General features: G+C 34.4%; 1 pseudogene; it reads left to right on the top strand.

Annotated features, from left to right (window-relative positions):
* Nucleotides 1-267: 267 nt before the first annotated feature.
* LOC142871963 (phosphoglycerate mutase 1-like) overlaps nt 268-13,188 on the top strand; it is an 84,352-nt pseudogene continuing 71,431 nt past the window's right edge.

Below are 13,188 nucleotides of genomic sequence, written 5' to 3'. Positions count from 1 at the left end.
CCAGACATTGAGATATATGTATAGAAACAGGAAAAAAACCTGACTAGCAGGAAAGCTTGTAGGAGCAAAATCTCTGGGAAGTAAGCAGATAATAGCAGGTGACAAAGTGGACCACAAAGAGGTGAATAGAGGAGGATAATCTGCAGAGATGCATGCAACACTCAACATGAAAAGTTGGTAGCCAGTCAAAAAGACATCAGTCTTGACTGGTCAGAGGACATTTTGATTTGGCTTTTCACATCTTGTTGAGTGAGAATTCCCTTGATCATGCGGGAAATAGGGAAGCTCAAGCCCAAAACACTCAGAGTAGCTTATGGAGAGAATGAAGGTGGCAGCAAAATAGTGGATTATGATTGTAACAGTGCAGGGCCAGATAACAAAATGTTCACACTAAATAGCGACTACCTGTGTTTTCTCATAAAAGAAATAAGTGGGAAAATGCTTCTATATCTACCTGTATATGGTAATAGGTGTTTATATTCATCTTGCTCTTTCATTTTCTATCCTTCTGTAATTATATTTCATTTATTTGTTTTTGTTTAATATCTGTTTTCTTCAATAGATTATAAGCCCCAGGAGAGCAGGAATCACACTTACTTTGTTCACTATTCAGCATCCAGCTGCAAAGCATAATGCCTGTCACGTGGTATGCATTGAATATATATTTATCAAATAAATGAATGAACAAATAAATTAGTACATGAATAACAAAACCCAATTTATACAAATGCTTATTGCAAAACTATGACAACCCAAAACTATATTTGGTTTCTATGTTTACAAAACATCAGTATATTTGAAACATCCAAATGAATATTTCTGTGTTTGGCTAAATATTTATCATTCTCTAGAAACTGTATTAAAGAAATAAAACTTTAGAGATACTTTCAGTCATTTCTGGCTCTGGATGAGTGAGAAAAACCATAAATAGAACTACAGCCTTGTTTTGGTTTTGGGGGTTTTTGTTTTTTTTAATTTCTGGAATGTATGGAACCACTAAAAATACAAAATATTTAAAAGATGAAGAATTTAGATTAATTTTAAGATAAAACAATAGATTCAGTCTTTCCTCCATTTGGTTGTAAAGTCTCTGTACTCAAATTATGAGGATGTTGTCACCCCTATTTGTATTTACATTTGAAAACTAGATTGCACTTGGGTAATACAATGACTCAATTTAGACAGTGCCATATTTTAAGGAAGCAGCTTTAAGGAACTTTTGTTTTTCCCTGGAGCTGGAACAACCTCAATATGTTTAATCTTCAACTTCTATTCCTGGAAGAGAATCTAAACAAAACCTCCTTGATAGTGTTTTAAGAAGCAGCATGTTCCTTGTTCACCGATAACACTGGTAGCGTCTCAGGGAAAACAGGTGCCTAGACATAGAGTATCTGAGCTCATAGAATCCTACTGAATACTTTCCCTCCATATAGTTAGCAATCCATATAGTTTTTATTGGAGAAGGGAGATTTTGTGAAAGAATATCCATCTTCAAACCCAGGAATAATCAAATATCAATAGCATGAATAAACATACAGTATAAACCATAAGGAGGAGTGAAGGAAAATAGACAAAAAAAGGAGAACCATGTAAACACTGGCTACTCTACAGTTTCTTTTTGGCAATCTAGTGCTGCAACTCTCACTATAATTTACATTCAAGACCATGAAACTAGACTTCAACTCATTAAAGGCTGCATGCGGATCTTATTTTCGGCAATCTTCAATTGATTACAATCAATACATCTTGAAAAGAGCCTTTAGCCAAGGCCAAAATTCCTCTACATAGATTATTACCTTCTGTGGTGGGAACAAAGGGAGAGGAGCCTGCAGAAAAACATGCTCTTCCCTGGAGAAGCAGGCCCTGGAGGACAATAACCCAGTCAGGAATCAGAGCTATAATTTAGAAGGCATCTATCTTATTAGATAAAAGTGCCTTGCTTTTTGTAAATGCTGGAAACTGATCTCTACTTCATTTATTCTTGGTTTTGCTCTTTTTTTTCCTCCCTAAGAGATCATATCTATAAACAATAAAAAAATTAAATATGTAAAATGTAGAAACAGCAACACAGAAAAATATGATTGTTCTAAAAATTAGTGTAGTGTCGCCACATCTATTTGTAAATGCTCTGGAAATACATAAATATGAGATTAACCTCAGCCAGATAAAGTGTTAATGTTGTTTTGTTCCATTCCCTAAAATATATAGGAAACTTAAAACAAAGGCAAAGACATATTTTACTACCTTCCCATTGTCAACTCCTCTTCACTTTATGTTGGAGGAAAAGTTTTGTTATTAGAGGCCAAACCAGAGGAAAAGAACCCCAGACAACTTAGATGACTTGCTGAAAACAGGCTTGTGCTCAAGATATTGAGCTCCCAAGTCACACTACTGGAGTTTGGCTCCAGACTCACCAATTAATATCTATTTTTTTATTTTTTATTTTATTTTATTTTTCTTTTTTCTAGATCGTTTCGTCGGGAACCAATTAATATCTATTAACATGAGCAAGTTATTTAACTTTTCTAAGCTTTATCTTAAAATAGGGCTTAATTTTCACATAATATAAGACTTAAGATAATGGCTGGCATGAGCTCAAGCATCAAAAATGTTAGCCATTGTTATAATTAAGATTTCCTCTGAATGATTGTGTGCATGTATTTTTAAGTTACTTGGTAGGAGAGTATAAAGAAACAGGTAAGTAAATGGGTTGTTTATTTCTATGAGTTTTTTAAAGCACTTTAAGGTTCGCAGCAAAAATGAGCAAAGAGTATGAGATTTCCCATATACCCTCAGGCCTCATGCATGCACAGCCTCCCAAACTATCAAAATCCCAACCTGAGTGGTACATTTGTTACAAGTGACAAACCTACACAGACATATCAATATCACCCAAAGTCCATAGTTTACATTAGGGTTCACCCTTGGTATTGTACACTCTATAGCTTTGGATATAAATGATTTTTTATTTCCAAAAATGCTGAAGAAAAGTCCATTACCAGTATATTTAATAATCCAGTAAACTATTAATGAAACAACTATTATTCCACTAAAATGTGGTTGACTATGATATAAGAAAAGGGCACTAAATGACATATCTTTGCACGATTTTACTACGTATTTTAACAGAATGGTGAGTGACAATATAAAATTCATAACCACGTGCTTTTTTCACTGTCTAATACCTGCAAGGCAATATCTTAGGATCATTACTATGGGTGGATGATGGGGAAATGGGAGACAAGATAAAAATAATTTAGATGCATATTCTGCCCAAAGAGCTTAAAATTTAGTCAAATAAATAAGATATATATCTAAATAGTTATAATTGAAAGATAAAAGAAAAAGATGTGATTGAGAATTGGTGGAATAAAAAAATTATTGGTACTCACAGAAGGAAGAGATTTATTCCTGCTAATCTGATACTGCTTAATGGAAGGATTGGTTTATCAGAAGGTTGGAGAAGAACAAAGGCTGCATATTTATTCATGGAGAAGGGAAGAAATAAGCAAGGTTACAGTCAGGTCAATGTGGGAAGGGTCATTTATTAATTCCATCAATTCAGCATATATTTATCCAGCGCCTACCAGAAGCCAGCCAAATAGACAAAAATCCTGACCTTGAGGAACTTACATTCTATTGTGGGGAAGCAAAGTTTTAGTTCCGTATAAGCTAAAGGGACTGTCAAGGGCAAGGGCAAGGAAAGCAGAAAATGTTTGGGTAGGTAGAATAGGGCCAGGTCAGAGAAAGTTTTGAAAGTTAAGCCAGAAAGTCTGAGTTTTGTTGTTTAGATAAAGCTAAGCCATTAAAGCTTTTTGAGCAGCAAACTATCCTAATCAGATCTGTACTTTAAGAAGATGAATTAGGCAGCTAATTTGGAAGATAAAGCCAAGAAGAGAGGTAGGTAGACAGTACAGCAGTTCTGAAAAGAATTACCACGGACAAGCAGGTAAGGGGAGAGAAACACAGGTGCTGGAGAGGACATATGTGTCTCTAGATGTGAAGGGAAGCTTTGAGTACACAAAAAGTTTGTCTTCCAAATAAGGCAAGGAAGTGCCTGGCCAGCACTTCATAATGCAGTTCTGCCCAGGAAAGATAAAGTTTGCAAAATGTGCACCCTTTCCTCCTGCAGATTAATTCTCTTCCAAGTGGTCAGTTAACTGGATCTTTACCCCTTACAAGCATTTCCTTTAGCTGAAAGCAGTGACTACTGAGGTAGAAATGCTCGGCTCAAGATAATTGAAATGGACCTCCGGTCATTAAACGTGCTTATTCTGAAAGGAACACTGAGGATTGGGGAGAAAGGGGCCTCTTTGTCCTGGTTTAATGCTATTGTATTCCTTGCTACTCATCTGTTTAGTAAATGAAGAGAGAAATTAATGAGGATGATGAGTGAAAAGCAGAGGGAAATGTGTAGGCATTGTAAAGTTAGGCCAATCCACAATTGTCTCCAAAATGAGCTTGATGCTTATTTTCCTAGTCTTCAGACATTTGCTTTTATTCTTGGTTTTTCTTTATTTTTCCATTATTCTCAAAAGCACCAATGTACAAAGTAGTCTGTGGTTAGCTTGCAATGAAAGGAGTAAGGAGCTGCCTATTAGCTTCCCAGCTCCAATCTGCAGAAACTGAGACTTTCAAATATATCCCAACAAGATGGATTACAAAAGTGACAGAAAATGTAAGCATCTCAAAATCCCAAGATAAATGACAGAAGATTACCAGTACTAGCAACAACCATTTTGAGCACACAAGAATGTTGGAATACGGGAAAGCACACACGTGCATATACACCCAAGTGCACATACACAATATGCACTGCACACACATATTAACATGATATTCCCTAAGCACTGCTGAAAAAGAAAGAATTTAATTGGCACGTAAGTACTTGTTATGATCTCCCCCACCTCCACCCCCACCCTGCTCCACACACACACCTTTTTTCTTTTCTCTCCTTTGACAGCCTTATTCTTTTAAGAATAAGGAAAAATAAGTAATGTGATCTGAAGTCATGCAGTCGTGAGCACAAATTCAATTTCACCACGTGAATTTTATTTCATCATTAGACAGTTTACTTAAACCTTCTGAATCTCAATTTTCCCATCTGTAAACAGGACAATAAAATTTACCTCTAGGTTTTAGTTTGTATTCAATGAGCTCATGCAGATAGTTGATTACAATGCTGGCTAATTAATAAGCAATAAATTGTTTATATTCATCATCATTATTAAACCTTTTAGATGAAGGAAGATCCATAAACAAATGACACAATTCTTTGGACATATAATGCAGATGAAATCCCAAAGTGTGCTAGCTGGTCTTGAAAGTGCAAATTCACTTAAAACCCAGGCGTCCTGGGTCGGCTACTATCACCTTTAAGAAGAGGGAGGTACTTACAACTCCAAAACTTAAAATAGCTCTGAAGTGTTGGCAAAGATATCCTTGTTGTGAAGGTTCATAAAGTGCCCTTTGTGAATTTCACTCCCCAAGTGTTAACTGACAAACAGCATGCAACACTTGACAGTCCCCTTCAAAAGCAGTTTAAAAGAAAGAGCCTGAAATACGGAGAATTTGGCTGCTCATTATAGACACTACTTTGGCAAACATCATGTTGAGGCATCAAAGCTTTTCAAACATTGGAGGACCTAACTCAGACTCAGATAAGCAAAGCTGATAAGCAAATTGTCCCTGATTCCAGGCTACATCTGTTTAATATAATTGTTCTTATGAGCTGAAACTATAGGCTTAATATAACCTAAATTTTCTAAACAGAAAACTATTTTTAAAAGTTCTGTGTGGTTTCTTTTACTCTTCGCTTTTCTAGTTTAGCAAATGTGAGGATGGCAACTTTTTAGCGGCAGATCCTAGTCCTTTCCCGATGTGGAACCCCTTTCTTCACTGATGTTAGCTTTCTTAGTGGTTCGTTAACTTCCCAGCCTATTTAAAAAGTCATCTTTAATACTGTGATAGGACAAAGGCTCTACATCTCCTTGGAACTATACATGCTCTGTCTATACATGCTCCCAAAATAAAAACAAATCTTGAAAAGAAATTCAAAACTGTAGGTGAGAAATGTTCTATAGTTGCTTGTATATATTACAAACATACATACATAGTTGCATCAGTTGTGAAATGTTCATATTTCAGATATAAAGGGCTGTAGAATGTGAATTATTTCATAATCTCATATGTTATATCTTCTCTGTTATAAAAGCATAAAAATTATGTCTATCGAAAGCATAAATGTTGTGCTAAGAAAGAGATAGTCGTATAGGTCATCAATCAATTCATTTACTTATGGTTACTTTTCCCAAAACTGGTTTCAAGGAGGTCTTTTCTCCTTTATAAATAACCCAGTTTCCTTTAGCATGCAAATTTCCAAAACACTAGAATTCAGCAAACATGTCATGGGCATTGATTACATACAGGGCCTCGTGTATGTAATATGCAATGTATACCCTCAGGACAAAACCATGAACCCATTCAGTCCTTACACTTCTCGAACATATGCTCCAGCCAGGATGATAAAAGTATTAATAGATTGCTTCATATAGTATTATAATAAAGAACCCTGACGACAAATTGGAGTGGAGGCAAAATTAAAAGGGCAGAGAGGAGAGATGCTTACTTCGGGAATAAGGATGGTATTGGTAAGGCTTCCTACAGGAATAAAACCTGAGTTGAGTATGGAGTATGAGTATTAATTAGCCTGGCTGTGCTGTGGATGGAATGGAGACAAGGGAAGAGGTGATTTGTAAGATAATATCATCAGGTGGAGAAAAAAGTACTGAGGCAAAAAAAAAGCAAGGCCAGAAGCCAGAGAAGCAAGATTTATGCAAGACAATTCTAAGAAATTGTTGCCAGAGGGCAGAGCATATAACATGGAGTTCTATTTCCTTAGGCATTTTACTTGAAATTTCAGTTTGCAGGTAGGAGAGTTGGCAAGGTCCAATCTTGAAGGGCCTTAGAAGCAAGGCTGAGGACTTTGGATTTTATTCCAATTGCAGTGGGAAGCTATATGAGTCTCCTATTGCTGCTGTAATAATTACCACAAACACAGTGGCTTAAAACAACACAAATTTATTATCTTTTAGCTTTTCAGCTCAAAAATCCAAAATGAGTCATCACAACTGTGTTCCTTCTGCAGGCTCACGGGGAGAATCTGTTTCCTTATTTTTTCCATCTTCCAGAAGTTGCCCACGTTTCTTAGCACATGGTCCCTTGCAAAATTCCACCACTCCACTTCACATTTCCTTCTCTTACTGCCACTCTTCTACTTCTCTCTTTCACTTATAAGGACCCTAGTGCTTACACTGGGTCCACTCAGATAACCCAGGATAATCACCTCATATCAAAATCCTTAATTTAATCACATCTTAATTTTAATCACAAAGTCCCTCTGCCATGTAACGTAACAAATTCATAGGATCTTGGGATTAGAATGTGGTTATCTTTTAGTCAGTGGGCATTATTCTGCCTACTAAAGAGGACGTTTCAGGGGACAGAAAGATCTCAGTTAGCACAGAGTTAACTGAGAATTAAGGACATTTTATAATTCATAAGTTTCTGCATTTTAGGAACATCAGGTAGTCATGTTATAAAATGTCTCTGTCTTGGGTATCTGTTAAATAATTGTATTTAATTATACAGCATATATAGCATTTCTCCTTTTATTCTCTCTTCCCTAGTCAGATGTATGTGTGATCTATAGGGCCAATAACAAACACATAGAGAATATGGATGTGTGCTTCCATATATCCAAAAGAATTACGGATACAAAAATATGGCTGGATAGAAGGAATAAGTTCTAGCATTCAACAGTGCATTAGGGAAATTATCATTATCAATAATTTAATTTATTGCATATTTCAAAATAGCTAGAAGACAAGAATTGTAAAGTTCTCAACACAAAGAAAAGATAAATGTTTGAGGTGGTGGATATCCCAATAACCCTGATTTGGTCATTACACATTGTATGCAGGTATCAAAATGTCACATGTACCCCCAAAATATAGACAATTGTCATGTATCAATAAATTTTTTTATATAAGGAATTATCAATAAAACTTAAGTATCTCTAAGTTATACAGAGAAGAAAAAAATAAATAAACAAATAACTACATTTGGAGTTCTTAGCCTAAATTCATTACCACATGGCAATCAACACTTGATGACCATGAGAAGTCAGGAGCAGGCCAGATCCAGATCTGGATATGAGTTCTGGCTTTGCCACTTAATAAGTGTGGATTCCTTGGACAAGCTTCCTGAGTTTTTGCGACCCGTGTTTCTCATCTGCTAATGGGGCACAAAAATGCCTGCTCAGCAGTATTGTTTCGAGAATTAAGAAACATAATATTGTCAGTAACATTTTTATATTCATGGCATTTGGCTTTTATAATAAAAGAAGGTAAAGGTAGCATATACTTAGGTATATGTTCTGTAGAACCTCACTTCTGAAATACAAAAATTAGGCATGAATAATACAAGCTAGATATTTCAATGTGTAAAAAAATTCTAGATAGAATTTCTCACATTTACTCTAACCTGAAAAAATTGTGATTAAAAAAACCCAGTAGTCAATATTACTATTATGATAATTATTCCTCTATTCAAACACAAAAAAGAACTGTGAAATGTTTTCACTGTGGCTACTTTTTCAAGCTGACTCCAGATTAATATCTTTGTAGGAACCTCTAGCCTGGAGTTCCCCAGTACACTTACTCAGGTCCAAGCTGGCAGCCTTATTCTTTTTCTTTATTATCATTACTCACAGCAGCCAAAGAACAGAAACAGTAGCATTCCTGCTCCCAGGGTTCCAAAGTAATTTCCATTCTCTTTTTCTTTTTCTAAACTATAGTTACCCCAAGGGTGTGAGTACACAAGATGTTTAGAAATCGGAAAAGGCTTACAATCACATTCTCCCTGAAATATTGAAATGGTCCTCAGGCCATTCGGCATCCAATTTATTAGAGGATGTGTATATAAACTAATGCTAGGACAAGGAAAGGAAGGCTGGAATTAATGAAACATGTTTACAGATGCTCATCTCAGCCAATACTAGGGTTCAGCTACTTTATCTGAAGTAGCCTTCAGATGACAGACATGGCATAACAGGAAACGTACTGGGCCTGAAGTCAGAGAGCCTTAGTTTCAATTTTGCAGCTGGAAGGACATGCACAAATCACTTATTCCAATGCATTCATGTTGGTAATCATTCACTCAGAAAACACCAGGCCCTACTATGTGCCAGGCACTGTTCTAGGCACCTGGGATAAAATGAACAAAAGAGATAGTGAGCGTGAAGCTAAGAAGGCACAGAAAGTATAGGCCCCATGGAGACATTTGTGACATATGTGAATTTGGTGTTTTTCCTTTTTACTAGAATCCTACTTTCCAAGGTTTGTGAAATAATATACATTTGAAAAAAACTTTAAGAGAAATATATAAAATGTATTAAATTCAATAATTATTTAATAAATATTATTTTAGTGTTTCTCTTTTGCTTTTATGCTTTAAAAGTCCTTGATAATACTGACCAATCATATATGTATCTGTAACTTCCTTTTTATTTAACATTTAATTTTTGACATTAACTCTTTAATCCATCTACATAAATCCTGTATAATGGGGAAAAAAGCCCAGTATTTTACTACTCACCAAATAATCTATAAATTAATAAATGATGCTTGGTCATTTTTTAAAAATTGCTGTTCAGTCTGTTTTAGCCTTCCCTATTGAGTACTATACCTAAGTCTATTATCTTGCCACACCTCGATTTTTAAACAGAATTTTACTTAGTAAGATGAAGGCCTTTTCCTTCTATTTCTCCATATTTTACTAGCATTTAGAAGATATTGTGGCCCTCCTAAGAGATTTTAGGGGGTAATTTTAATTACATGTATTTTTTATTTTAAATGATGATCTTATAATCCAACTGCCAATTTTTTTAAATAAATGGTTGTTTTTACTCTATATAAAGCTATTGACCAGGGTTTTTGGAGAAATGGCTAACTTCTGGGCTGGAACAGGGTAGTAACAGATGGAGGGAACAGTGGAGGTAGAACATCCTTATTTTGCAACTATTACAGTAAAGATTGAACCAGGAAAGAAACTTCAATCAATGCTAAATCCAGGGGACTATTTTACTAAAAAGAAGGACATTCAGATGGTCTTAAAATGTTTTCCTATAGACTGCTTATTAGTTTCAAAGGGGAAAAACAGTAACTACAAAGTAAAGAAATTATTCACTATCTCCACCAAGTGAACAAAATTAGCACCACCAGTGAGGGCAGATGGTACATTGTGTACTTCCAGAGGAGACAGCCTATAAAAAATACAACATTCCTTGTACGTTATTCTGGTAGAGAGTGCATACCCTGAAACTAATCATGAGGAAACATCAGACAAATTCAAAGTGAGCAATGTCTTATTTAAAGAAAAAGAAGGAATAGAACTGTATTCTATAGAGATATTACAGTTGAAAGTAAGGTGAAGAGACATGACAACTAAATGCAATACCTGAGCCTAGGCTGAATTCTGTACTGGAAAATGAGGAAGAAATTCTATATAGGAAATTATTAGTTCAATTGACCAAAAAAGGAATACAAATGGTAATTTAGATAAAACCATTTCATCAATATTAATTTTACTCAAGTTGAAACTGTACTGTGATTATATTTAAAAAAACTTTTTATTGTGAAATACACAGTAAACTATTTAAGGCTAAAGGCCCATAGAGTGATCGCACCTTTAAATGACTCAGAAAAACAAATTACAGTCCTGTGTAGCTTAACGATGGGAATATATTCCGAGAAATGCATTATTAGGCAATTTCATTGCTATGTGAACATCATAGAGTGTACTTACACGATCCTAGATGGTACAGCTTACTACATACCTAGGCTATACGGTATAGTCTATTGCTTCTAGGCTACAAACCTGTACAGCATGTTACTATACTGAATACTGTAGGCAACTGTAAAATAATGGTAAGTATTTGCATATCTAAACATAGAAAAAGTACAGTAAAAGTATAGTACTAAAATTGTATGGGACCACCACCATATATGCAGTTCACCACTGACTGAAACTTCATTACACAGTGCATCTTCTATATATAGAAGATAGAAAGATAAATACAATTAGTTACTTACATTTAAGAAAACAAACGATAAAGAGAAGGGCGTAAATATTGTATCCTACAAATCTAAGAATATGCACACAGGGTGTTCTTTGTACTATTATTTTTGCAATTTTTCTGTAAGGTAGAAAGCATTCTAAATAAACGTTTTAAATAACAAAAAATAAATGTTAAATAATAAAACAGTGGGGATGAAAGTAAAAAATCTTTCCTCAAGACCATCCTATTAAAGTAGGTTTTTGCATTATTTTCTGATGCTTCAGAGTATATGTGGTATTTCAGTGGTTGGTATTTATTTATTTATTTATTATTTGCTGATTATCTGCCTACCTATGAAACAATCCCTCAGCACAGAAATAATGCCTGTTGTGTTCAGCACCATCCTAGCATTTGGCATAGTGCAAGGCACAGTGTAAGCACTGAATAAATGTCTGTTGATTAGATGGGGAAAAATTATTAATTTTTATATATTTATCTTAATATCTAGGTACTTTCAATCTTATCTATTGTTTTCAGTTTTTCATAATGGAACATGTGGTACTTTCCATTGCAAAGTTGTGTGGAGAAAAGAATATATAGATTTAATTTACTATATATAATGTACTGTGCAGAGTATTGTTAGTATTATTTTTAAAAGAATGTGATATCTGAAAAGAGGTTACAATTTAATCAAGAATAAAGCAAATTATTTTATTTATTATGATCTCTAGAATTAAAAACTTTGGCCTAAAGATTTTATATTAATTAATTTCAATGAATGAAAGTGAAAATACTGAAGTAAAATAAATTTTGTATAAATAGTTCTGGCTTAGTATCTATATCCATTTACGTGGATTTTGGAGGAAAGTCACATAATGAATCAATTACATAGCTAAGAACCTGGAAATCCTCATTTTGAGAATAAATATTGAAATTATGATAGCTCTGCAAACAGTCAAGTTAAATAACAAATTTGAAACTTTGGAAAGAGAAACAAACGACTTAAAAAATGCCAGCAGCACTACCTAAGTGGTATTAATAAATGACCTCATCTAATTTATAGTGAATGACTTTAGCATGTGGTTACTTCTGGTTATTCATCAGCTACTTTTGTCCTTCAAATATTACAAATACATCCATGAAATATTGTACATTTTTGCAGTAATTTTATTTAATAAAATAATAAAATGCAAAGTCACCTCTGACATGAAGTTATAAATAAGAAAAAAATGTATGAAAGAATTGCTAAGTATAAAGTAGTTGCTAGATATAAAGTAGCCAACCTTCAAATACTGAAATTAATTTGGAGAAAAAATAATATAAAAATAACTTGTCTCCAAATTTCATTCTGACAGAAAACCAGGAAAAACCGTCAAAAACAACCATTTAGCTTTGTTGATAACACCAGAATGAACTCCCTTGCTATGAAGTGTTGACAGTTAAAGTAGTGGCAAGCAATGAATGACCGCCAGCACCTCCGCTACTCTGAGGTCCCGGTGGAGGTCTCAGGCCTGTTTGAAGCAAGCAATGGACTAGAAACCTAGCCAGAGATTTGGCTGGGAGTTCTCGAGGGTGAGCAAGTCATAGGGTGCTTGAGTAATCAAAATTAACATCACCAATGAACAATTATGAAAATGAAACTAAGAAAATGCTTCCATACACAATATCATCAAAAAAGAATAATATAGAAATAAATTTAACAAAAAAAAATGAAGACTTGTAAACTGAGAACTATTAATATAAAACACTGTGGAGAGAAATTAAGAATGTTGAAACAGAAATTCAATGTTCCTGGATTAGAAGATTCACTATTGTAAAATTTTTAATTTTCTTCCAATCGATCTATAAATTCATCATAGCCCCTATCAACATCCCAGTCTGTTTTGTAGATAATGACAAGCTGATTTTAAAATTGGTAAGGGAATGTAAAGAATATTATAATAGCCCAAACAATTTTGAAACATCATAAAGTAGGAGGTCTTACACGACCTGATTTCAAATCTTACCATAAAACTATAATAATTAAGATAGTGTGGTATTAGCATAATTTGGGGAGAGAGAGAATAGAT

Source organism: Microcebus murinus, chromosome 7 (assembly GCF_040939455.1).
Source record: "Microcebus murinus isolate Inina chromosome 7, M.murinus_Inina_mat1.0, whole genome shotgun sequence".
Classification (NCBI taxonomy): Eukaryota; Metazoa; Chordata; class Mammalia; order Primates; family Cheirogaleidae; genus Microcebus; species Microcebus murinus.
The sequence above is the reverse complement of the archived record's forward strand: the minus strand, read 5'-3'. Positions and strand labels throughout refer to the sequence as shown.